The 27,752-nt window shown below is 54.6% G+C and overlaps 1 protein-coding gene across 6 annotated transcripts in view; it reads right to left on the reverse strand.

Annotated features, from left to right (window-relative positions):
- The window catches only part of ANKRD11 (ankyrin repeat domain 11), a 168,329-nt gene that overhangs the window by 56,833 nt on the left and 83,744 nt on the right, over nucleotides 1-27,752 (reverse strand). The window lies entirely within an intron of this gene.

Below are 27,752 nucleotides of genomic sequence, written 5' to 3' on the forward strand. Positions count from 1 at the left end.
GACAACCCAGTTCTTAAATGGACCAAATAAAATTGATATGAAGGAATAGATACTTCACCAAAACAGCATACAAGGAACACACACACAAGAAAAGACAGTCAACATCATTTGTCATTACAGAAACAGAAAATTAAACCCACAACAGTATACCACTAGAATGGCCAAAATTAGAAAGAACGACCATACCCAGTGACGGTGAGGCTACGAGCAACTGGATGGACTCTCATTCACTGCCAGTGGGAACACAAAATTGTACAGTCACTTTGAAAAACAGTCTCACAGGTTCTTTAAAAGTTAACCATTCCCCTACCGGAAATCCCAGCTCTGGGCACTAACCAAAATGAAAGGAAAACACAGGCACAGTGTCTGTACACAGCTGTTCACAGCAGCTCTGATCATAACAGGTAAGAACTGGAAACAGTGCAATGTCTGTAGACATTGACAGGTGCTGCATGGAACCCATGGGATGGGCGCTGAGTGGAAGGATGAATGGAGCGGTGTGGTTCCATTCACAGCAAAGTCTAGAGAAAGAAAATCTACAGTGACCAAAGCACACCAGTGGTCTCCTGGGCCCAGGGGATGGGACGAAGGTTTTGGCTTTGAAGAGGCACTTTGGGATGACAGCGATTTCTGCGTCAGGATTGTGGTGGTAGGAACGTGGCTCCGAAGATTTGTTAAACTCTGCGCACTGTATACTTAAAACTGGTGCATTTCGTTGTATTTAAACTCTGTCTCCACAAAGCACTCAAAGAGCGGGGGCAGGAGAGGCTCTGAAGACGAAGGTCCAACCACTTCTTTAAGAGGACTTTTGCTGTGGAGGGGAGCAAAGAAACAGGGTGTAGCTGGCAGTACAGTGGGTTTGGAGGGTTCGGTAAAGAAGGGGAAAGGACAGCAGCTTGCGTGCCCATGCGCACTCCAGGCTCAGCTCTCCGGCGACAAGCAGGGGGCTCGGGGAGGGGGTCTCCTGGAAGCCCCACAGGAGCGGGAGCCGGGGTCCGGGGCACAGCAGAGGCCCTGCCGAGGCCTGAGGGGCTGGGAAGGAAGCCGCCTCCCTCAGCTCAGCAAGTGAATGGCTGGTGCTACGAGCACACATGCAGTCTCACTTAAACAGGATCAGACCACAGTTCTTAAATGAAACATCAGATATAATCTCTTTAACATGTCTGCAAGTTACATTCAGCACATCTGGGTTCTTTCCATGTTTCTGCCGTCACAGACAACGCGTTCCTGACACGTGCCCAGGTGCACACGTGCGTGTTTCTCCGTGGGAGCAGAGTGTATGATTCCAGCACACACACAGTCCAGAAGAGGCAAATCCTCAGAGACAGAGAGCAGGTGGGTGGCTTGCCGGGGGGGGGGGGGGGGGGGGGGGGGCGGCCATGTCCAAGGGGCGCGGCTTCTTGCTGAGGTGGTGAGAATGTGCGCAGGCAGCTGTGGGGACACAGAGGCTAGGCGAGGCTGTGTGGTGTGCCGACTGTATCTCAGCAAAGCTGTTACCTTCTTCAAAAATAACCGTGAGACGAGGGTCCCTAGAGATGGATGGGTCAAAGAGACAGGGCCTTGTGACAGGTGGGCCACCGCGCACCTCAGCAGAGCCCCGGTGCCCGCAGCCCCTGCCATCAGGGCCGACACCGCCGCACAGCCACGTCACCACCTCCCCCCGGGGCCGTGGCCACCTCTGCCCCACCTGTGGGGACCACACAGCAGCTTATCTTCGGAAAGCCCAAGGAAAGCCCAACTCCGGCCACGCCACGCCACTCCTCAGCACGGATGCCTCCCGTGGTGGCCCGTCCACCGGATGACCCAGCCTGCACGCCGAGCCCCGCCGGGCCGCACGGGGTGCCAGGCGCTCAGAGGAGCCCGCTGGGTGGCTACCCCCACCCCGCCCCCGGACCCCAAGCCTCTTTCACGCCCTGCAGCTGCTCAGCAAAGGGGACCATCGGAACCAGCTTACTTTTAATCCCGAGTTTGGAGGAAGGAGGTGGAATGATTAAACCTTCAGTATGAAAATACTACTGTTACAGGGCTTATTTACTTCACGCGAACACACACGTAAAGTTATAAAACAAGAGAAAGTAAACAGGAAGCTTCTACCTGTCTCTGAAGAGCATCTCGAAGGGTCATAAGCATTAGCAGGAAGACTCCTCACAAACGAACACCAGCCCCGGGCAGCTGGACGGAGCTGGGTACAGGTAGCGCTTCTAATGACAGACACACGGCCAACACAACGGCACACCCGGCGGCACTGCGACGCCACAACAAGGCCCTGAGCGCTCTGCCAGGCCGGCAGGATGTGCGGGGGGCCGGGCGGAGCCTCCTCAGCTGGGCGCCCCCCCTGTAAGGACAGGCAGGGCCCCGCGCCGCACCCCCTGGGGGACAGCCCGCCCCGCCCTCACGGTGCACCCGCCGTGTCATTTCACTGCTTTTCAGTAACACGTGGCACAGTGGCTGAAACACACAGCTCCCCTCCAGCACATCTTGCGAGGCATATGCATCTTGAAGAATTAACCTTACGTGCGGCAAACAAAAAAATGCTCGTGTTGAAGCACAATATCTCACCCTAGGATTTGACAGCGTCCTGTTGCCTGCTCCCTCTGAATTTCAGTGAAAGGAAACTCTGAGAAATGACTTCATGACTTCATGAATATTAGACAAGTCACCAAATGCTTAAGAGGCTGAAGACGGTCAGTATTTCAGCAGGCGGAGCCTGGCCGAGCAGCACCGACCCTGTCAGGCAGCCGGTCTCCTGCACCAGCAGCCCCAGCATCAGGGAAGGTGCCGGGGCCACCACAAGCTCGGACAGAGGGCCGGGTGGGCCCGGGCAGCCCACCGCGGGGCTGCAGGAACCAGGTGGTTGATCCATCTGAAGCTGTTCTGTCATCTAGCTGTGGCGGGGTGACATGGCAAGGTCCGTTCTACTTCCTTTAAGAATGAAAAGCCCCGATGGCAGGAGGGGGCAGTGGGGGATGGACCCTCAGAGTTCCAAGGGGTTCAGAGAGCAACACGCTGCACATTCACTAGAATACATGAAGGAAAGCTCGGGGTCGCAGTTTGTTTCCATCTAACGACATTAGAAAAATCTAAAGGTTACCAAGTCTTCCCAGGCAGAGGGACCCTGGCTGTGTGTGTAGCTGCCTGTGACCCCAAGGCCAGCACCAAATCTGTGGCCGGGGCCACCTCTGCCCCACCTGTCCGGACCACACGGCAGGGGGTCTGGGACCCCCCCCCACCCCACCCTTTCACTCGCTCCCAGCTTCCTCCCAGCCCAAGCGGGCCTCGCTGCCACCCTCGGCAAGCCTGCAAGGATCACACACACAGGAGCAGCCACAGCAGGGAAGAGCTGACGGTCCCACTTCTGGGATTTTAAAAGCAAAGGTTTGTTTTTGTTTTGTTCCATAATGAACAAAAGAAAACGCAAAGATGCTTATTTTTACTTAGTCTTGGAATACGCAGAGACACACTGAGGGTGGGTGGTTTCTTAAGGACCGATTCACAATGAGCACTCGTGCTCCACTCAGTGGGAGGCAAGGCCCCTTGTGGAGCTGCCTCATGGAGCCATTAAATAACCCCGAGCAGTAAGGAGACGGGGAACACAGATCATTCTCATCCACAGCAGGGAGATCCGTGACTTGCCCAAGATCACAAGAAACGGAACCCAGAGAAGCGGCGAGGCCTCTCCTACCTAATCCCTCCGCACCCGCACCCGGAGCTGGTGCGCACTGGCCTGGGCAGGCCCAGGGCAAAGACGACAGCCAGACTGACCCCGCCCACTGGAGGGACGGCCCCACCCACCAGAGGGACACAGCCAGTGTGAGCCTGTGTGGTGAGCTTTTAATAAATAATTCAAGACCCCTCATGTTACTACTGCAGAGAGCCAACAGATGACTGCAAAAGCATTTGGAAAACCTTACCATGAGCTGGGGCTGCTTTTCACTAACAAAGCACAGTATTTTTTTTTATTCTCAAGTTTCTGATCCTTACCTTTTAAAAAATATGACATAATAGATTGCAAATAACAGTCTGTTGTGAATTTTTTAGAAGTATTCATTATTGATTCTCAACAACTCCACATGAGACGTCTCCTGTGAAGGGAGTGAAATGGAAACTTCCAGTGATGAGCACAGGCTTCCCAGGCCGCCATCGACTGGACCCGGGGACACTGGCTGTCAGCTGACCTTGGTCAGAAGAGGAAACAACCTCAGGAAGCTGGAAGGAGCAGAACAGGCCTTAGAGCCAGGACGCAGTCAGGAGTCAGGAGCACGTTCCCGGAACAACACTGCTGATTCAAGTGCGAGCTCTGTGAGAAAGGCACAGTGCAATTTTGGGGACCTCCCCACAAGGACATTTTGCACATAATAAACATCAAGAGAAGCCAGGGTGCCACCTCCCAGGGCTGCTCCGAGGCCCTTCGGCTATCATCTCCAAGGGGTCAACTCGTGGACCCCTGGTACACTGCTGGTGAGAATGTAAAACAGTACAGCTGCTGTGCAAAACAATATGGCAAGTCCTCCAAGAGTGCAACTGAGAATTACCACGTGACCCAGCAGCTCCACGTCTGAGCATACACCCTCCCCCAAACGAGAGCGGGGTTCAAAGCGATATTCGCTCCGCCATGTTCACAGCAGCATTACTCACAAGAGTCAAACACAACATGGAAGCAACCCAAGTGTCCATCGACAAATGAATGGATGGAAAAAAACGTGGTTTATCTCTACAATGGAATATTCATTATTCGGCCTTAAAAAGGAAGGAAATTCTGCAATATGCTACCACACAGACTTCAGAACACTGAGGACATTATGCTCAGTGAAATACGCCAGTCACAGAAAGACAAATACTATAAGATTCCACGGATATGAGGTCCTTGGAAGTGTCAAACCCACAGAGACACACAGTAGAGGGGATGACAAGGGGCCGTCTGTAACCGCTGGCATCACAGCCCATCCCGGCCCGCCTCCTTCCCCCCCACCCCCAGCCGAACAGATGGCCCTCTCCTCCTCAGAGGGGAAGCACAAACACCAGGCAAAGGCCCGCTGTACCCAAGCCCAGGTCCTCCGGCCCCAGGTTCTCACCAGGGTGACCCCTGCAAGGGAGGCAGGAAGGGGCCATGCCCGTGACAGAGTAAACCAGGGGGTCACCGCAGCCAGCCCCCTGGACCCCTCTTTGGGGAGGGCCCACGGCTGTTCCTGCTTGTGGCGGCATCTGGGAGGGGAGAGCGGAGAGCAAGCCTGGCCGGCACTCCAGGGGAGGGGGGCCCTGGGGTGGGGCCGACGACACCGCCACCCTCCCCCAGCAGCCCTCCCCCAGCAGCCCTCTCCTGCTCGCCAAGCTGGAGGCTCCATTCAGGGAAACCTTCCTTTCTATTATTTTTGTAAAGAACACTGGGGTGATGGGACTTCCCTGGTGGCACAGTGGTTATGAGTCCACCTGCCAATGCAGGGAACACGGGTTCGATCCCTGGTCCGGGAAGATCCCATATGCCGCGCAGCAACTAAGCCTGTGTGCCACAACTACTGAGCCCACATGCCACAACGACTGAAGCCCGCACGCCTAGAGCCCGTGCTCCGCAACAAGAAAAAGCCTGCACATCGCAACTAGAGAAAGCCTGCACATAGCAATGAAGACCCAATGCACCCAAAATAAATAAATAAATAAAATGAATCTAAAAAAAGAAGAACACTGCAGTGAAAGTAACGAGAAGCAGGAAGTCTTTATAACACAAGTCAGGCATCATTACTATGCTCAACTTCTAACATCTATCTTTAAAAATGGTCCTGTGGACTTCCCTGGTGGTACAGTGGGTAAGACTCCACACTCCTAATGCAGCGGGCCCCGGTTCAAGCCCTGGTCAGGGAACTAGATCCTGCACGCCTTGACTAAGAACCCAAGCAACCAAGTAAATAAATAAACGTTAAAACAAAAACCCAAACAAAAACCGGTCCTGTGGCTAGTCCTTTTCCTCCCGTGAGACCAGGCCCACTCCCACAATCACAGGCCCCCGGGCTTCCCCAGGCAGGGCGCCCGGAGCTATGTGCCCTCCTCGAACACCACCAGGGACAAGCACATCCACAGCCTTGGGTCCCAAAGACCGCCACCTCCACCCCTGTCCACCGCTGGTTTTAGCGATGAAGAAACTGAGGGATCAGATACAACTTTTTTTTTTCTTTCTTTTTGCGGTACGCGGGCCTCTCACTGTTGTGGCCTCTCCTGTTGCAGAGCACAGGCTCCGGACGCGCAGGCTCAGCGGCCACGGCTCACGGGCCCAGCCACTCCGCGGCGTGTGGGATCTTCCCGCACCGGGGCACGAACCCGCGTCCCCTGCATCGGCAGGCGGACTCTCAACCACTGCGCCACCAGGGAAGCCCCAGATGCAACTTTTAACCCCTTGTCACGGGTCACTATGAAGGGCCGAGCTCTTGCCCACGTCAGTGCGGGTTTCACGTCACCCACACCCGCTTCCTGCTTCTACGTGTGTGTAGCGCAGCAACAGCACAGGCGGCAGTGCAGGCATGCCTCGGCCACTGGTACTGGGTTTCCACGCTGGGTTCGTCACCGACACCTGGGAGCGACCTGGGTAAGACCTTCCCGTAACGACTGTTCCCGCGGGCCTCGCTCAGAGGTTCTGTTTCAGCTGAAGTGGGTGTTCAGAAAGGTCAGAACACGCAGCACCTGGAGCCGCCTCGGCTTTACCAGCAGGGGCACCTGCGTGGACATTCTCTAAACTTCATCTCTTAAGGCAAGAGCAGCCAGGCCCAGAGGCTTCCGTGCTGGGAGGGCGCCGCGCCCCCGCCCCCGCTGACACCAACGCTCGCTCCCTGCAGGTCTCAGAAGGTGATGCTCTGAAAGCCCCAGAGGGTGAAGAAGAAAGGCAGCCTCGGACAATGGACAACCAGACGGCCTGACACCAAGGCACTTTCCCGGGTCAAGCACCAGCTTAACTACCTGGACACAGGGTGCCGCCTGCAGCCAACTTCACAGCCATCAAAAGTGCCAGAGCGCTCTGCCCGAGACGGGCGCTCGTGGCCGACACTGGAGAGCACGCGGCAGGCCTGGATGCCAGCCTCCTTGACCCACCAAACTCCACGTCTCTCTGAGAGTTTTACTTTTAGGGTACTTTAGATACTTTTAGTATCTGCGCCCCCCTCCTTTTTTTAGACTAAGATTCTGGAACATTGTTCACAGCCATTTAAACCTCTGCTAGTAAAACACAAGAGGACAGCCAGCTGAATGAGGATGCAGGTGCCATCAACTCTGCTTCTCCGAAATACCGCAGACGACCAAACATGGCATACAAGGAAACAACGGTGACCGGATGTACGTGACCCTCACAGGCAGCAGACGGCACCCCCTCCACCTGCGACACAACACCCGCCCAGCTGTCCGTCCACAGGCAGGAGGGCTGGGCGACGACAGGAGTCCCGTGTCCTGCACACGAGCCCTTCTCCGCGCGTCCTCTGCTCCACGCGCCCCGAGGTCCCCACAGCGCCACTGCCCGCGTCCTCCCTTGAGGACGCCTCCGGAAAGCACAGCCTAGAAAGCAGACCACGGGCGCAGCCCACACACACCACCGTGCCGCCAGGGAGCGAGTGCCAGGCGCCAAGGGCTCAGGATTCTTTCTTATTTTCAGCAAAGACCAAATAAGATCACCCAGGAGCCCGCTGCTGCGGACACCGCACCAGACCTTCCCTGACAAGGGCCTCCCACCTCCTCCCTCGGGTCCAGCGTCTGGACAGTCCGCTAAGCCCACACCCCGAGGCCAGGCCGCCAGAACCCTTCTTTGTGTTTCAGTGCCTTCTATGCCACAAAGGCCACCGTCCACCCCTCCGCCCCTCACCCTGAAAGTGTAGCTGGAAGGTAATTTCGCAAGCGCCACCTGCATCCACCTTCACACCCACAATGAAAGGCACAGCACACCCTCAGTGGTGCAGAGAGGAAGACGGGACGGCATTCACCATGGTTTTGTGTAAAAGCTACAAAATCCCGAAGTGCGTGTCACAGATGCCAAAAGCAGCATCACGGACTTTCGTCACCTGACCAATAAGCCTGGAGTGAGCGGCACTTATGCTGTGCAACGAGACTCTAGAGCTGCGTGTCTTAAACCAAAGGCCCACAGGCCTGGGCCCGCCTCCTGCCAGCGCTGGCGCTCCAAGAATTCCCGCCCCTCTGGGTACAACAGCAACACAGCATCAATGGCAGTGAAAAGGCTTCCAGGGACAGCCACCCTTGGGCAAAATGAACTGCGCACAGCCTAGAGGACGCATGTCACCAACATTCAGCTGCCCCATCTAATGGACATGGGCCCCCTTTGCGCGCGCGCGTGCGTGTGTGCGCTGAGGGGCTATGGAGAGAAGAGGAACAGAGTCACATACACCAAGAACTCCCACAAGAGAGGCCCAGGTAGTGAAGCATGCTGCTCAGCTGGCCTAGAGCCTGACCCACATGGCAAGGCCCGTGGCTGGCCTGGGGCACTGGGCTAGGCCTCCCAGGGCCATGCAGCCCACTACGGCACAGACTGAGTTATTCCAAACCTGGGCGCCCTGCCCGTGCTGCTCAGCACCAGCCACCCACCTCTTCCCTGAAGACCCCCTTGGGCCTTGCCTTCTTCCTCCAAGTCTGAGGCCCTCTCCACAGGTGGGGAGCCCCGCCTGAGGCCCACCCAGGCCCCAGGGCACACCCCCATGGTTACAGCTGAAAACACTGAAAGTGTTATCTTCTTTGGTTACACACAGGTCAAATCCCATGGTATCCTCATCAGCAGGGAAGCGCCCACCACCAGAAGGCCCCACCCAGCAGCACCAGGGCAGTGTCCCGTGTCTATTTAGAAGCAAATCAAAGAGATAACCGTTGCAAAATGAAGCACAACCGCTGAGGCCTGAAGGAAATGAAACACAATAAATATTCACCAAACGTGACCCAAATCCAAGCTGGGAAAATATATCTATCAATATTTCTTTAAGACATACAATATTTCCAGGCTAAAGAATTCTGGTCAGAAATAGGTAGATTTTCGGGATTTCCATGGGGGCGCAGTGGTTAAGAATCCGCCTGCCAATGCAGGGGACAGGGGTTCGAGCCCTGGTCCGGGAAGATCCCACATGCCGCGGAGCAGCTAAGCCCATGCACCACAACTACTGAGCCTGCGCTCTAGAACCCGCGAGCCACAACTACTGAGCCTGCGTGCCACAGCTACTAAGCCTGCACTCTAGAGCCCGTGAGCCACAACTACTGAGCCCACATGCCACAACTACTGAGCCTGTGCTCTAGAGCCCATGCTCTGCAACAAGAGAAGCCAGCGCAATGAGAAGCCCGCAACACCACAACGAACAGTAGCCCCCCCACTTGCCGCAACTAGAGAAAGCCCGCCTGCAGCAACAAAGACCCAACGCAGCCAAAAATAAATAATTTTTTAAAAACTTAAAAAAAAAAAGGTAGATTTTCATTCCAATGTTTTTCACTCACTCTACAATCTGAAGCATTGTACAGTGAATGAAAAAATCTCTAAATTTACCTTGTAATTTGACAATGCGTACAAATTTGTTAATATGCTTAAATGCCAGGCGAGGGTTAAGACAGTCTTATAAAGTTTTGAAATCTCTTTAAAAATAAAAAAAACAAAGAAAGAAAGGAAAACCACGCTTACATTGTCTACAATTCTATGTCCAGAATTTAGGGAAATCAACCCAAATTTTCTCTGCATTCTATTAAATTCACATGCAATCTCTGTGCCAAGCCTGGTTCAATACTTCTACACACCAAACAGCCTACGCTTACTTCTGTCACACACCCCAGCATAGTCTGGGTAACGGGCCACCAGGTTCCCACCCTTGCTCATCACGGAGGGAAGGGAGCCTCTTCCCCAGCGCCTGGGCCCCAGAGGTCTCGGGGGACAGACACTCCGGGCAACCCACCAGCTTTCTGTCGCTGCAGTGACCTCTGGCAGGACCAGCGGAAAGACCACCCAGGTGGGGTGACCTTTCGGGAGGGCGGGGTGTCTGCCGGCCAAGAGACCCTGCAATGCACGGTGGCTACTGGACTTTCTGGAACTTGCCTTCCCGAGTACCCCAAGCTCGTGCGCACTGTGCTTGCCCCCAACTCCTCCCGCTCTGCGTCCGCGGACACGGGGGACTGTGCTCAGGGGAGCCCAACGCAACCCTGTCTTCATGACAAATCGGCTGCTACTTGCCTGCAACCAGCAGACTCTTGCTAAAGACTGGGGCTCCCAACCCAGCCCCTTCCCAGCTGTGCCACGTGGGTGTCGGCACGGGCTCACGGGTAGGTCAGTGGCACTTAACGGGACACAACCCACGACGTCAGTTTAACAGAGCGAGCCCCCGGAGCTGGGCCCCCAGCTCCGGGCACCCCACATGCCAAGCCTGGTCCCAGGAGGCTGACCCTGGGGAGGGCCAGATGGAGGGCCTTTGGCCTCTGCAAGCTGCGCTGTTGTGAACAACTCGTTACAAACGTGGAAACCACCTGTATCAATCTGGCTGCACAAACTCAGGCCACAAATACAAACGCTGGCCTGTGGCCAACTAGCGTGCAGCCCAAATCCCTCGGCCCCCCCACCCCACCGGGGCCCTCCACCAGGAGACCCAACAGACCCCACTGCCACTGTGGGCCTCCCTATGACCAGGGGCACCTCACTCCCGGCACCGTGCGCAGGGACACTGAGAGCACTCAGCCCGGCCCAACATCCAACATGACCCTGGGGTCCCAGAGTGTGCGGGCTCCCCAGACTCACGGGCCGGGGCTGAGTCCAGGGTCCCTGCTCTGCAGAGCGAGCTTCCTTGGGGGCCAAACCTGAGACCGCCCTGCACGGGAACCCAAGGAAACCAGAGCGGGCTCCGGCTTTCAAAACATACCCCCCAGAAGCGTGGCTGCCTGAGGCAACCCACGGCCCCTGCACGCTGCCTTCAGTCGTGCCTCCCCGCCCACCAACGTCCTGATGATGTCCGGTGGCCACGCACATGCCACGCCCGCATGCCACCTCCCTCAGACCCCCGTCCAGAGCTTAGAAAACACCTCCTAGACACACATTGTACGCTACTACTCACTCCTTATTTTGGACTAAAACCAGTTCTCTTTGAGGGAAGTAACATTAGAACAGTAATCCAAAGCTAGAGAGCACTTGTAAATTCCGTTTCATTCATACGGAAGCAGACAGACTTGTCGTGTGTTAGATGTTCCTCATGTGCTACTGGGCACCCCCCTGGGCCCACAAGTGAGCCCCACATGGAGAGATCTCTCTGGGAGACGCACCTGCAGCAAATGTCCCTGTCTACCAAGGGGCTGCCCTTCCCTGGCGCCCAGCCCTGTTCACAAGGCCTGCGTTCAGCGGTGTCGCCAACAGGCCCTCAAACCAGCTTCCAACATCCCTTTCAGCACACATCTTGTCCCGGCTTCTCTCTTTAGCACTTTCTCTTGCTCTCAAATTAATTTCTTGCTCAACGGGAAAATTCAGAGCAACGGAAACCCACGGGCCAGGGGCAGCAGGATGGCAGCAGAGCGCCCTAGCGTCTTCCAGGAGGACGCGAGCACTGGCGGGAGATCCCCTGAAGGCCTCCCTCAGCCCCCTCGGCCCTGGCAGCCCACGCTGGACTCGGCAACATGCGCAGGCACCCCAACCTCCACGGGCTTCCCCAAAGAGAACGTGACTCTCCCACCGCCAAAGGCTCCAGTCACAGCAAAGAGCAGAGCAACACGTCCACTCCTGCCGTAGCCTGAGACAAACATACGCACACACAAACCTACGTGCTCGCGTCCGCAGCTGCACGGTTCACAGTCACCAAGGGGAGGAGACGATTCAGGGGTCTGTCGACTCATGAATGGATCACCAAGATGTGGGTACTGCCACATGGTGAACTATGAGTCGGCCACAAGAAGGAACGGCGGCCGCTGCACGGGTTGCGGGTGAACGACAAACACGATGCTCGTGGAAGCTCCCAGACACAGAGGACGTTTATGGGCAAATGCACGGAGACGGGAAGCGCGTCAGCGGTTACAGGTGACGAGCAACATCAGGAGGCCCTCATGGTGCGGCCGCTGTTCTCGTGTCCCGGCTGCGGTGCTGCGTGCAGGGAGCCCAGGACACACACACATCTAGGTAAACAAGGCAGTCTGAGTATAATCAGGGGATTTGACTGAAGCCGGTATGCTACCCTGGCTGTGATGCTGTCCAGTTTTGCAAAATGTTACCATGAGAGAAACCAGGCCAACTGTACAAGGCTCTCTGTGTTATTTCCTACACTTGCATGTGACTCTACAAAGATCTCAAGAAAATCAACACACACACACACACACACACACACACACACACACACACACACACACACAAGCCACAAGGAGCCAGCCCATCTCAACACCCAGGCACCATGAGCATACAGCCCCACCGATAGGTCCCAGCTGGGGGCTTGAGCTCTGAGAGGCTCTTGTGAGCAGAAAGCAAACCTTGTTTAGATTCAAGCATCAGGAAGAGCAGGGAAAGGGAGGGGCCGTTTCAATCAGGTGTGGTGAGAAGGGACTGGTGGTCAAAGCGCTATAATCAGTAAAACCAGCTTCTCTCGCTTTGCAAGAATCCGTGTGCTTGGGCTTCCCTGGTGGCGCAGTGGTTAAGAACCTGCCTGCCAACGCAGGGGACATGGGTTCAAGCCCTGGTCCAGGGAGATCCCACATGCCACAGAGCAACTAAGCCCGTGCGCCACACCTACTGAGCCTGCGCTCTAGAGCCTGTGAGCCACAACTACTGAGCCCACGTGCCACAACTACTGAGCCCACATGCCACAACTACTGAGCCCACATGCCTAGAGCCCGTGCTCTGCAACGAGAAGCCACCGCAATGAGTAGTCCACGCACTGCAACCAAGAGCAGGCCCCACTAGCCGCAACTAGAGAAAGCCCACGCACAGCAACGAAGACCCAACAATTAAAAAAGAAAGAAAGAAAGAAAGAAAAGCAGAATAAATTTATTTAAAAAAAAAAAAAAGAATCCATGTGCTCCATCACAGGCTTTCTTCTCAGGGCTCAGCACACTCAAATGAAAGGACCTGCATCCCAGGGTGGCCAGCGTGCATCCCCACAGCAACTCTGAGGACATGCGTACAGCCGTGGGGGCCCACGTGGAGAAGTTTCCCGAAGGGCCTGTTGCCACATCTGGCAGTCCGATCCGCTCCCTGGCCTAAGGGTGCTCGTGGGACAGCAGCTCCTGCCCCCAGCCCAGGGAGCGATGCCGAGTCTCCATGTGGTCCAGCCATCACCCTGGAGCCCCTCAACAGCCGCTGTGGGGTCTCATTGGCATTCCCACGCCCTACAAACCAGGCCATACGCAATGCCAAAGGTGGGTCACTGAAAACCACTTTTTCAAAAATCCTATTAAAGCTCTAAAGGTGAAACCAGAGGGATGATGGACTCACGAACGCCAAGGCAGGAGTGAGGGTCTGCACGGAGCCCAGGGCCCCTCCCACCGACTCCTGCCGCAAACTGAAGGAACACAAAGACCACCAATGATGGCACCTGACTCTCACGTAAATAAAAGATTTTAAATTCAGTTCTGAGAAAAATTACCACTAGAGTTCACACCCTTATGAGGAAAAAGCAACTACATGCATTGCAAGACAGACCATAACACTCGAAGTCTAAGGAAAAGGCTTGCACACCGTCTGTGGGCCCGCAGCACGGCGCCAGCAGTCTGCAAGGACGGAATCACCGACACCAGCCGCTCTCACCAGCCATCGCTAGAAGATCCAAGGGAAAGGTTTTAAGTCTTTAACTATTAGACTTACTACTGAAGTATGTGCAGGTAAAGTGATACGATATCACAGATTTACTTTAAAATACTAAAATTTAAAAATTTTTTAAAAAGAAGGAAAACAAAGACGTACACAAGCAGGGGAAGAAACAGAACCAGATGCTGGTAATTGCTGAAACTGTACACAGAGTGTGTATGACCGTCTCAGGTTCTGGGAGTGCTGGGAAACGGAAGGTGAAATAATAATGTTACCTTTACGTGTGCCGTGAGACCGCACATGCCGGGGCTCCTGACAATGCGCCGTCCACCCTCAGGCGGCGAGAGCTGTCTGTCCATCCCTAGACTTTTCCTGAACGACCCAGTCACCTTCAGAGTCATTCACAAAACGGCCGCATGCACGCTCCTCCACGCACGTGCACACGCATGCACACACACGTGTGCACGCCTCTGGAGGACCAGAGAAACCAGTCGATGTTCTCACTACAGGAAATGAACTCTGAGGTCCCAGCCATGCCCTCCCTCAACATCACAACCATAAAGGGCTCTCCTGCCCCGCCTCCACATCACGGGCAGGGGACAAGGCACTGTCACACAGTGTGGATGGAGAAGGCCTTCAAAGGTTATTCGGTCTAACCCAAAACAGTCCAGTTACTTTCCCACGATCCTAAAGCAAGCTAATGGTTTTAGCCTGAACAGAAAAACCGTACTTCCAAAATCACACCAAAATAAGTCATGCGGCTGTGAGGTAAACGACAACACCCACATCACGTCAACCCTGGGTCTGGGCCGCCGGAACCCTCACGGGCCAGCCCTGCGCGCCGCAGTGGCACTGACAGCAGCGGCCGCAGGAGTGTGTTCTGGTCCCTAAAACACATGCGTGGACAAGTGGCACCTGTACCTGCCATGGGCACCACGACCACGGCCATGCTCCCCCCAGGGGCTTCCTGGAGAGCAGGAGGAGGGTAATCTGCAGATATGGGAACCTCAGTTGCCAAGTCCAGGCACGTAATTGGGGGCGGGAGGGGAGGGATGCTGAACTGCCCTCCTGGTCACGGGGCAACACTGCGGCCACCGACAGGAGACGTGGCCTTGCCAGAAACCAGCCACTCCGGAAAGAAAGAAACTGGTGCGAGACCATACCAGCACCTGACATTTGTGTTCCCATGAGGGGCTTCACTTAGCAAAAATCAAAACACTGAGTAACTCTCACGTTCACCCAAGAGCCACAGGCAAGCTCGGAGCACACACGTGTCCAGCTGTCTGCACACCTCTTACAGTGACCAGATCGACACGGTCAGTACAGTTACTTGTGATGAAGTCTGTTGATTCCGTGCGTTTCACAGAAACAGAGGTGGGGCTCAAGTCTCGGGAGGCGGTAGGTACCAGCTGGGCAGGAGGCCTGAGTCCCGGCCCAAGCGGCCTGACTGCCCATGCAGGCCCATCAGCCTCTGGAGGACAGCGTCAGGGCCTCTTCCCCGCCCTGGACAGAGGCTTTCGCGGCAAGCAAGCACCTGCTGACCTAGGACACGTCCCCGAGGGCGCAGTGCTCCCCGACCAACCTCTCACCTTTCAGCCACAGACACCTTTTCTCCATCCCGTGGCAGAAAGGGTGAACCAGGACATGGGGCACCCAAGTTCAGGGTCTTGAAACTAAGGGGGCTCAGGGTGAGCTCTGCTGCCACCAAGGCCCTCACACCTGTCCATCCAGACCCAGGGGGCACACCAAAGGTGACCACTCCTGCTTCCCGGCAGGGCTCTACGCGTTCCCATCTAAAGAGGAGGGCTGTGTGAGCCATCCCCCAAACCCCTGCCTACTTCCAGCCTGCGTTCTCCTGGCCTCACCCACGGGGGTGGAGTCGGCTCTCTGCCAGGCAAGATGCGCGCCTCTGGTGGCTAGGGCTTCAGGGTCCGAAGTTCCCCAACATGCTCTCTCACCCCTTCCGTTCCCTCCCCAAGCCCTCAGGAGCTCTCTGGAAATCCCTTTCCTCTGAACTTCTTCTATTACCCGGGTTTACTATTAGTGTACTTATTTAGATACCCGTAGTGCTGGTATTTTATGTCTCATTTCATGAACTAATCTGTTGAACCATGAGAATCCGGGGCCTCAAAAAATACTTAACACGGCACTTAACACTCAGCAAGTATTCAAGAAAAGAACACACTTGATGACGGAAGGCTACACAACACAAGTCCTGGGTGCCGGTCCTCTTGGACCCTCTTACTTCTTTGGGCTTTGCAACAAACTTAGACTGATACATGGTCGTTTTTCTACCCACACTTCTACAAAGCTGCAGTGAGAGACTCGTTTGCTTACAAGTGCATGATGGGGGCAGGGGGTGCAAGAAAGACAAAACTTGTAAATAATTATTTTACTGGTAACTGCCTTCACCTTCTCTCCTCCCCGTGACATCCTTTAAACATAAAAACTCTGTAAAACACTAATATCAGATTTTGCAAACGTAGAGGATTTTAACAGAAATCCTCCAGATCTTGTGCTTCTGATCCTAGACATTCTCTTCACCAAGTAAGGCCCCTCGAGAGCAGGGCCTGCAACCCTGGCCGCTGTGCCCATCTGTGAGCACGGCTCCAAGTGACAGCGCTCACTAGCACACACATCGCCGTGGCCACTTTTGTTCTGCACCAACAGAGGCTCTTCGGCCAGCAAAGCCAACTGGCCCAGACGGAAGAGCCTGCCGGGCCTGCTCAGGGCTGCCTTCCTCAACGCGGTTCCGTGAGAGAATCAGACACCACCGTGTGTAATGAGCTAACTTCTCCCTATGCTTCCAGACCATGCCATCCAGGCAGCACCCTAACCAAGAAAACCATCACTCAGGTCATTCGGCTTAGATGAGAAGAGCTCTGTCCGGATAAGGCACGGGAAAACACCTATCCTTTCAAGTTTACAACCACGTGATTAACAAGTATACATGCATGTATATAATGATTTTACTGGAAAGGTAAGCCTACCATCTTGATCACAGTGATTTAGTCCCAATTCTTGATACCAATTTCAAATCACGACACTTAAGCTTGACCACCATAATGACCTCCAAAGAAAATCACAAAAATGTAGAGCTTAAGAAGATATCAAACTAAGTTTATGTGTTATTAGGCCACAGATAAAGCAGGTTGAAAATAACAGTAACAGGATTATAAAGCCTGGTTAACTAGCATATTTTCTCAGGCTTTCTTTAAGACACTGGTGTATACAAAGATCCTGAATATTAACAGGCCAAGCAAAATGCATCTAAATTTATTCATAAGCCTGAGTTATAAGCCTAAAAATATGCAGAAACAGTCGGAGCTCAGAAGTGGCTAGAAGCTCAGAGAGGCTCAACCAACCCACTGCTGAATCACTTTTATAAGGACTACGCCCCGCTGAGCCTCCATGTGCACAGCACCCCCAGGGCTCCCCATCACGCACAGGGCAGGGACCACGCATGCCACAGCCTCTGATCTGTGGCCACCCCACTATGGTTAGAAATCACTTGTGCGACAAGCACAACCTGGAAAAGCAGAACACAGGAGAGGAGATGCAGTCAGGAGACACAGGAAGACGGAGGAGGCATTCTTAGGCACTGTTTTGTTTTTTTTCCTTTTGCACATGTTTTTTTGGGAGGGGTAGTGGGTGGGGAAGGATTGTGTAAAGTTTAAAGTCTGTTCAGAACCAGATCATCGTGAAGGGTGTGGATGGCACCCAGGAGTGTCAAGGCACCCGTGTAGCCACAGCCAAGCCCAGACCCGGGTGGGGTGGCGGCGGTGCTCACTGAACAGCATCACTGAGAACCCTGGTGCTCCTTGACAATGACCAACACACAGAGACAGACTCAACGCGGGGGCTCATCCGTGCCCACCAGTGTCCTTAAAACAGCTGGCCCCAAAACGTGCAAAGGCAGGACATGTCTGGAAAGGCTTTCTGACTGGGTACAGGAAGGTGGGGCAGCTCCCACACCTGCCCCACACTAGCCATGAGGCAGTTCAAGGAGTGCCTGCAGTCGGCGGGGCACATAGAGGGACTAGCAGTTTCTAAGTGAAAGGAAAAAAAGAAAAACCAGATCAAATGTCAACAGTGAACGGGGCTCCCGATATGACCTGAACACTGAACGTGGGGTTAGGAGGCCGCCAGACCGGACAGGCACAGCCTGGACGCGCTGACCAAGCACTCCAGACGCTCGGCCTCTGAGCAGGGCAGGCTGCTCCATCACCGCTGGCCCGGGTGTATGTGCGGTGTGTGCACTCACGCTTCAGGAAGCGGGAACCGAGGTGGAGGGCAAACGAGGTGTCATTTGTTTGTTCCACTCACATTGTAACTGTTTTCAATAACTGCCCATGAAGTATTCATCAAAGCTTTTTGTAAATACAGAAAAACAAAAAATTTAGAAAGAAACCTGCTCCAGACACTTGCCATTGCACAGTTTCCTCATCGCTCAAAAACACACATTTTCATCTTTATTCACCAAACACTGCATCTCGAAACTACTCAATTCAAGTCCAAATATAAATGGGTGTATAAAAAACTCCTCCTTTCTACCAAGAAATTCACTCTGAAGAGATGTTATTTCTGGCACCCCAGGTGCAGAATGCCAATGCGGTTTTAGCTCCTCTGCTCCCAGGTTGCTCGAGTGCCACGACCTCCAGGGCCGGGCCACGGGCTATTCCAGGGCCCTCATGGAAGCCAAAGCCGTCTTTGCTGAAAGCCAACGACCCGGTGCACACGGGCTCACTAGCAGGCAATCTAGAGAAGATGACCGCAGCCGTGAACAGGGCACTGAACCGACGCTGCAGGTGCCGCCCAGCGTGCTTTCCAGGGAGGAGCACAGAACCCGGGAAACACGCCCGCCAGTCTCCATGCCAAGTGACCAGCACGAGGCCTGGTGTCTAAAGGAGGAGAGAGGCTGTGAGGTTCTGGCCCCAAACGTCCCCCTAGTGACAAATGCCCGCAGCTCCCCTGCGCGGGCTCCAGAGGAGAGCTCGGCACAGACACGCCAAGCCCGGCACTGACGGGTCCCAGGGCCCAGCCCCGAACAGAGGGCAAGCCTCAACCTAAAAAGCAGGGACTGCAGGAGGAAACCCACGAAGAAACTGCCAACACGCCTGGGCGTGCGGCCCGAAGGGGCAGCGTCTCTCGCGCTGCACGACCCCCAACCCTAAGCCATCAACAAAAGCCACACGTGACAAGCGTTCTGCCTATAAACCAGGTGAGAGGACTCCATGGGGTGACCCGTTTCCAACTCTAAGAAAAAGATGGACTTAATCCTGCGCCGAGGCCCATGGGGGACAGTCAGCACAGAGCCCCGGCTTCCAAGAGATGGCGGACGCCCGCCCACAGCCCCTCTGCCCTCGGTCCTGTCCGTCTAATCTCCACAGCTCCTCTGCATTGGCAGCTGGTTCCATGTGAAGCAGCCTCCGGATGTGTCCAGAAGAATCCTTTCGGGCAAAGGGGAAACCGCACCTGAACCCAGATCCGCTGCCCTCGACTGCCGAGCACCCAAACCGGGGACTCGCTCCAATGTGGCCAGCAGGACTCGGGTTTGAAACTGCACACAGCGAAGGGCCCGAAGCACGGCCCCCACGGTCCGGTTGCACACGAGAGTCCGAGGGGCCCTCTGGACAACCTCGGCCCCTGTCCCAACCAGACGGAACCCTGCCCACAGGCTCGTCAGGACACACGGTCCACAGAACCAGACCTTCAGAACTCTCATGGCAAGAAACGAATGGCCTTCAGCTAGTCAAATTCAGCCTGGAGGGTATCTGTCGGTATACATGTATGTACATACACACACACCCCATATTTACTCACTTTATCATCCAGCGTTTAGTGAACATTTTTCAGCCCCACAAATGGATGTGACAGGGCGGCGGGGAGAAGACTGGGCTCAGGGCATACTGTCGGCCGGCCTGGGTCATTCACTTGGTGACCACAATGCAGCCACGCAAGCTCTCTGGGCCGTGGCCTCCCAGCAGTGCTCACACCGTGTCTGTTCTCTTCCCCCAGACAACTCGAGACCTTTCAAGTCCAAGTGCCGTGCAGCAGTACTGTGGAGGACCAGGAAGGCAGCAGTAGGCAGAGGCCCCCTGCTCTGACCCACCTCCTCCAGCCCCTGGAACCCAGCAAGCTGGCCCAAAAGCTTCAGACAGTGCCCAGTGCAGGGGAGGCCCAGGCAAAGCTGAAAGCAATCTGTTACTTCCGCCTCTGCACACCAGGGCTCTCAAAGGCTAGAAATCAACAGTTTGTCCCTGCCTTACAGCCTAACAAAGAAATAAAAAGTACAGTCTTTAAAACACAAGTCCAGGGCTTCCCTGGTACCACAGTGGTTAAGAATCCACCTGCCAATGCAGGCGACAAGGGTTCACGCCCTGGTCCGGGAAGACCCCACCTGCCACGGAGCAACTAAGCCCGTGAGCCACAACTACTGAGCCTGCGCTCTAGAGCCCGCGAGCCACAACTACTGAACCCCATGCGCCTAGAGCCCGTGCTCCCAACAAGAGAAGCCACTGCAAGGAGAAGTCCGCGCTCCACAACGAAGAGTAGCCCCCACTCGCCACAACTAGAGAAAGCCCGCACGCAGCAACAAAGACCCAACACAGCCAAAAATTAAAATAATAAAAATAAATTTATTAAAACACACACACAGGCTTCCCTGGTGGCGCAGTGGTTGTGAGTCCGCCTGCCGATGCAGGAGACACGGGTTCGTGCCCCGGTCCGGGAAGATCCCACATGCTGCGGAGCGGCTGGCCCCGTGAGCCATGGCCGCTGAGCCTGCGCGTCCGCAGCAGGAGAGGCCACAGCAGTGAGAGGCCCGCGTAACACAAAAAAAAAAACACACACACACATACACACACACACAAGGCCATGTATTTATTCAACTATGCCCTGTCAAATAACAGTTTCTTGTCCAGATTTTCAACTTTCATACCACTGTCAGTTATTTTAAAACAGTTAATAAAAGTTACTAAAATACATTCGATGGACACACTAACTCAGGCATGACTCTGGACCCCTTCCCCCTGCACCACAGTCCAGGCTCCGGGCTCAGGGGTTGGGGACAGGACAAGGGGTGAGGCAGGGTCTGTCTTTTTTTAAACAACCATAATGTGAGCAGCATGCTTTTCTTGCAAAAGTTTAGGTAATACTGATACCCTAAAAGAAAGTTTAAAAGTAACTAAAGACAAAAGAAAACTAAAGACAAGCCCCTACCATCGGGTCTCCAGCCAAACACTGGATCAATACTCCCCTGCCTCCGTTTAAGATTACAAGTGGTACCCATGAGCAAACTTCCCCTAACTTAACAGAGAAACCCACGATTGATTCCCCAAACCTGCTGTGCACGGTCCCACAATAATTTATAAAACTGCAGGACCTGTAATCAGAGCCCATCTTCCCCTACTGCTCTGTTTAGGAGCAGAAAGCGGCAAGTCACAGACGGCGCTCACCTCCTGCCTTGCAGAGCAGAGGGCGCGACAGTCAATCCAGAACGACCACCTCAGGGAACGCTCCCTCCCAGGGAAGGGGGCACACGGGCCGCACAATCCCAGCCCTCCCTCCTGGGACCACCACCCGACCCGTTCTGATTCTCTTCTCTGTGGGCAGCTGCTAAATGAGACGGACCAGCAGCCTCTGCCCCCTGGAAATGCATACCTATGACCTAAGGCAAAAAAGACGCCATGGTGCTAAGGTCCGAAACAGGCTGAGGACCAAGAGCTCCGGGAATGGGAGTGGGGAGGAGCCACAGAGGAAAGGATTAGTCTGTTCAACAGAGTTCAACAGAACAGAAAGGTGCCAGCAGTGAGTCCTCCCCTTACTGCTTCCTGAGGGACCACGGACGTCGCCACCTCTGCTGGAACAGCGGGGACAAGACGGCACTGCATCGGCCCTGAGAGCTGCTTTCTGTCTGATTCCAAACCTCCGCGTCCCGCTCCGTACACACCTGCTGATTTACTGTGTGTCTGCAGTGACAGAGTAGCCATGGAACAAGGTGCATGAGAAGCAGCACAGTCCAGATGCAGCGGGTGGACAGCCCCATGGACGAGAGTCAAGGACCTGACACGAAGTGGGCACGTGCGTGGACCGCACTGACCCTGGAGAGCTGCCTCCACCCTCCTCCGTCCTCCCCCCTCGGCGGCCACGGGGAAAGGGGGCTGTGGTCATACCCGCCAGCACCGTGCAGGAGCTCCGCTCCCGTGGAGGGAGGTGCTCCACCGTAAAGAATCTAAAACACCCTCCTCTGTCCTGAGTCCTGAACTCCCCCCTCCGGAAAGAGAGTATTCTCTAAGCTGAGGCCTGTCCCACACCCTCAGACCCTGGGACGGGGGGCTTACAGAGGGACCAGGCCCACGGCTGGACCCGTTTGCAAATCTAGCTCTGAGCCAAACACAAAGCCTGCCTGCAAGGGTCAGGGAGTCACCAGGCACAGGCTTGCAGGCTGCAGGGCTGCTGGTTCACCCAGGACAGAAGGCCAAGCACACCTCAGGAAGCAGGCGAATCCTGCCTGCAACATCTTTCCCTCATGTGCAGGAGGCCACCTGCTCTGAAGTTGTTCTGAGCCAGTGAGGCTCGGCTCTGTATCGAAATCGAGCTGAGATCCAGAACACAACATCTATCTACACACACACACGCGCGCGCGCGTCAATTATGTCTCAATCACACTGGGGGGGAAATAAAACATAAAAATTTTTTTAAATTAGAAAGGGACAGGGAATGATTTTTTTCCTTCCTTTTACCTCAGTCAGGTGGCCTTTTGATCTTACAACATTTTACAGTAACCCACATTTAATATCAACAGAATTCAATCCTAACGACAGCCCCGTGGTGGCAGAATCAGGGAGGGTCGGTGAGGAGTTTGTTGGAGTGCACAGCAAGAGGCAGCTTTTCGCGGCAGAGTCTGTAAGAGAGAAGAGAGCTTCCAGGCCCTAAAAAGGAAACTCGGGACTTGTAGGCCCTAAAAAGGAAACTCGGGACTTGTCTGCTCATCAGTCTTCACAAAACGAGCACAGTCCCGTGTTCACGTCCTCCAGCACCAGGGAAGCGTGTGACGTGGGAATTAGCGTGGCCGGAGCCCTCCCCATGGTGAGGACCCGCCTTCCCAGGAAGTCGGGCTGGTTTCCAGCAAGAGATAAACCAAGTAAGGGAAGGCGACAGCACCCAAAGCCACCCCCAATTCTGCCTGCAGAAATGCAGTTAACTCCCAGCTATTAAGCAACAAACAAAACAGATGTTTTATGCTATCTCTTCATTATTTTTTAATCGGACCACTGAGCTGAGAAAACACCAACTAAATGCTTTGTAGGCAGCCCTGAAGCTAACACCTTATAAACAAAACCTTTCTATCATTCTTCTGCTGTAGCTTTTATGAAAACAGGTTCCGAGAGAAGCTTCTAAGAAATTCCAATTCTCCATGGCCGAGACTCAGAATGCCTGAGTAGACGGCACCATTACAGACACAAGGACCAAGAACTTTCCCAGTGACCACGGCAGCTACGGCAACGCAGGTGGCACTCGCACTGCACGGTCTCGGCCTTCGGAGCCCAGCAGAGCCCTCCCCACCGACCCGGAGACGGAGAAGTCCCCACCCACAGCAGGGAAGCTCGGAAGGGCCCGCGTGTCCTCGGCTGGCCGAGGGCCGCCCTCCGTGGTGAGAAAGGAGGCGGAGCGACCAGTCCCGACAAGAAAACAAAACCAAAGGACCGAGGGTCTTCACTCCTCAGCAATTACATTCACTTTAGGTACAGCCTACCAACCACAGCCTGGAAAGAAGACCACCCCCTGCGGCGGCGGCGCTGTCCGTCCGTGTCACAGGAAGCCCTCCTCCAGGCCATCACGCATGGGGACACCGGTCCACTTAATAGGCAGCTGTCGTATCCCCCGAGCTACCGCCTGGGCCCCAAACCTGCATCGACAAACCATGGAAGGTAAATTTTAATACTTAACTAATCCTTGGGAGACTGGGATTGACGTTGAGACACTCATATGTACAAAACAGATAAGTAATAAAAAAAATTATAAAAAATACTTAACCCATCTCATTTAAGGAGAGAAGTCACTCTAAGCTCTCAATCGACTTTAAAAACTTAAGGAACACAGTCGTATCTGTCAGCAAAAGAAGCAAAGAGGCTGCCGGGGTCTCTCCTATTTCTCGGATTATAATTGTTGAAGTAAAGCCCTTACTGATTGGAAAACATAATGTGGGACTTTATTTTTTTTTTAATAAATTTATTTATTTAGTTTTGGCTGCGTTGGGTCTTTGTTGCGGTGCGCAGGCTTCTCATTGTGGTGGCTTCTCTTGTGGAGCACGGGCTCTAGGAGAGCAGGCTTCAGTAGTTGTGGCACATGGGCTCCGCAGTTGTGGCTCATGGGCTCTAGAGCACAGGCTCAGTAGTCGTGGCGCACGGGCTTAGCTGCTCCGCGGCACGTGGGATCTTTCCGGACCAGGGCTCGAACCCATGTCCCGTGCATTGGCAGGCGGACTCTTAACCACTGCGCCACCAGGGAAGCCCTAGAAAGTCACATTTTTTAAAACTTTATTCAACTATAGCTGATTCACAACGTTGTGTTAATGTCTGCTGTACAGCAAAGCAGGGTGTCGCACTGTTAACAGTGTGACGAACAGGACGGTCCACGGAGCCTGTCCGCCTCGTCACAGCCGCACAGCCAGTTGCCCAGACGCAGCATGCGAGGCAGCCACTCCACCCTCCACCCCAGGAAGACCTGGCCAGGAGGTCACAGCCACACACAGCCACTCTGGACGCTCGCAGCCCGGCCTCTCTTCTGGGCTGTGACAGCACAGCACAGCTCCCGGGCAGGGCGAGGCTTTCTGAGACCACGGTCTAGTCTAGATGGCCCCTCCAGAAGGAGGGCTGCAATTCGGGGAGGGGGGCTCAGAGCTGCTGACACTGTTATCCCAAAAGGTACCTGCCAGGGAACAGTATATCTGAAAGAACTTCAGGACACAAATAATAGTGATAAAACTGCAAGTCATGACCTGAAACAGTTTACCTCTTACCTCTGGTGGGTGGAGAAAGCAGATCGTTTCCCAAGTGACAAAACGTTCATTTAAGAAAATAATAATCTTGACAGCATGGATGACATCAAGCAAAACAAACGCTTCAGACGTTCTCACATGATGCAATGAACGCTTTGTAAAATGGAAGCTTGGAGACGCTTGCACCCCGACGGGACTGCAGGCATTCCTCACCCAGGCGGCCGCGGGGCCAGCCAGCACCCCGACTGGACATGATGAGCAGGCACTTCTCCTCTGTGGTCATATGCCTCCCAAACCACAACCCCGTCTAAGGAGAAAACATCAGAGAAACCTACATGGAGGACATTCTCTAAGAAACACCTCACTGGTGGTCCTCGAAACTGCCCAGGTCACAGAAGAACAGAAGAGACTGAGGTGACAGGACCGCTGAACGCGATGGGGTGTGCTGGGCCGGGCCCTGGGACAGAGGGGGCGTTGGGCAAGGAGTGAGGCTGAATAGTCGGAGTGCGAGTTAATACAATGCACCAGGGCCAGTTCCGGGAGGACAGACTGGCAGCGCCGACCCGACGATGCAAACAGGCCCGTCGACAGCCCTGTGTGCAGGGCTGCCAAGGAGCCCAGAGCCTGCGCCTCTGAACCATCAAACTCCTGGAGCAGAAAACTGCCCAGGGCTGCTTTCTTCTGAATATCATGTCAGAGAAGAGGAACACCGGAAACAGACTCTAAGCAATTCCATTGCAGAAGAAAGGAAACCTCTCTGAGTGAGCCTGTGTCGAATCCCCACCGGTGACCCTCCCTGTCACCCTCACCCAGTTGACCTGGGCACCTTCCTGTCCACGGAGTCCTTCCCTTGTCCCCAGCTCACAAAGTTTAAAGCCAAGGAATCCACAAAATGCTCCCACATCAACTGTGAAGACCCGAGAGGCAGTGATGCCCAAGCCCCAGTCAGGCAGAGGCACCCAATTCCGGACGCCCACCCCGCTGCACAGCCCTGTCCAGCCCTCCGGTGCCCACTCTGCTCGAGCCGGCATCACGGAGAGGACGAGTGCAAGTGTACCTTAATCTACACGGCTCTGTAAAAAAAACTAACATCTGTTCTTGGTGACACATAAATGTGCCAACTAAATTAGAAAAGGGACACCCCCTAAGGTCTAAAGCAGCTCCAGCAGAGCCGTGGGGACTCGAGGCCGAGTGCGCTCTGCTCTGCAGCCACCTGCTCCACCTGGCACGGCGGCCCAGGGCAGAGCCCGATAAACCTGCAGGCTCCAGGCTTCGGGGCAGAGCTTTCAGGCCTCTGGTCCTACCTGCCTGTGAGTGCTCGCGTTCACTAGTTTTGCTGTTTTCTGGCTCACCTCGTCTCACCCTTCACACTCCCCCAAACTGAAGGAAGTCAGCTTTACAGGAGCTTTACAGGAGGCAGGGAGGTGCTTGATAAAGAGTACAAACCCATTTCAAGTTGAAGCAAACAGCAACCAGTACATGGGGGTTCCAAACTGCTTCAGCCTCACCACAAATATCTAGAAATTAAACCACACTTGTTGGATTCTTCTGTGGAGGCTTCAGTCTAAAGCACATCATTGTTATTGGTCCTTCAGACCATTTAAAAACCCAAAAATTGCTAGTAAAAAAAGTAACACGAAGTCCCCGTGAGCTATGCTTACTATGAGGTTTAAATACATAATAATGTACAGAATAGAACATAAGGCATCTTACTTCCCAAAACAGGAGCGGGACCTAGACAACCACACGTCATCCATTCAAAGGACCCACTGCTTCCAGTGGAGAAGTCACTTCTACAGATGTTCTCTCCGCTTTGTCTTACACAGAGCAAGCCTGCCCGCTGAACACTGCTGCGCCGCACTCGGGGCTTCTGCTGCTCTGCTCCACGTAGCTTCCTTCTTCCTGCCCGCCCTTCTCCCGTGCGCACACGCCCGCACCCACGGGGGACCCCCGGCCTCAGCTGCCTGCTGGGTATCCCAGTCACTCTCCTCCCAGCACCTCGAGTCCCTCGTGCCCAAACACAGCTCCTCCCATCAGCCCCTTCTCTCTGCGTCCCCCGTCTCTGCCAACAACGCTGCCATCCCTCCAGTTACCGAGTTGAGGATCTGGTTCCCCACTTCCCAAGCCCCAGAGCAGCCACGGGGACGGGTCCGCGCCTGCTCGCTGGGCTTCCTCCCCGCCCCCCTTCCAAGACACCCCTTGGTCTGGTGGCCCAACCTCACCTGCACCCCAACCTTGAGACACAATGGACTTGCAGCTCCAGACTCACTCTGATTCTTTCACCCGAAAGCCCTGTTTTAAACACGACGGCCATTTGTTCTAATTATACTTATTACTCAAAGCCCACCCAAAGCTACCTCCTCAGTGGAGCTTTGGGCAAGCTCGAGCCACAGGAGAAACAGTCTCCCCCTTCCCACACGTGCCTCTAGGGGGTCTCTCTGTGCGTCTGACATCTTTCTGCGAGACTCAAATGCCTTGAGATTCACTCGTGCTCACAGGGGACGACACAGCCTCATGGAAGAGCACCCGCTGGAGCCGCTAGAGTCCCACGCACACACGAGACTCCACTTTCCTTCTGCAGGCAAAGCGAGAACGCCCACCACAGGGGGCCTTTCCGGATTAAAAGGGGGAGCAGCTGGCCCAGTGCTGTCCAGCTAGGCCATTACTCTTCATGCTGGAAATCCAGCTGAGTGTTAACATGGCATCTTGCACATACAGACGCTAAATATTTACTTCATAAAAGGAAATACGTCAGTGAGAAGTACCATTCTGATTTGCATAAGTTTGAAGTTTATGCCAGAAAAGAATCACCAAGAAAGTTATGGCACAGACTGATTTAATTCTGAGGGCCAAAAATAAGGGAAGCTCCGACCACAATGTGTCAAAAGTGGCAGTGGGTCCTGACACACAGCTGTGGTCACACAGATCCAGCAAAGCCACAGCCCACAGAGCAGGAGCCAGTCCAGAGCAGAAAGCGCCGGGCAGGGCCCGCGTGCGGTGAGGCGCTCCCGGCCCGGCTGTCCCCAGCGC

Source organism: Phocoena sinus, chromosome 19, assembly GCF_008692025.1.
Source record: "Phocoena sinus isolate mPhoSin1 chromosome 19, mPhoSin1.pri, whole genome shotgun sequence".
Lineage (NCBI taxonomy): Eukaryota > Metazoa > Chordata > Mammalia > Artiodactyla > Phocoenidae > Phocoena > Phocoena sinus.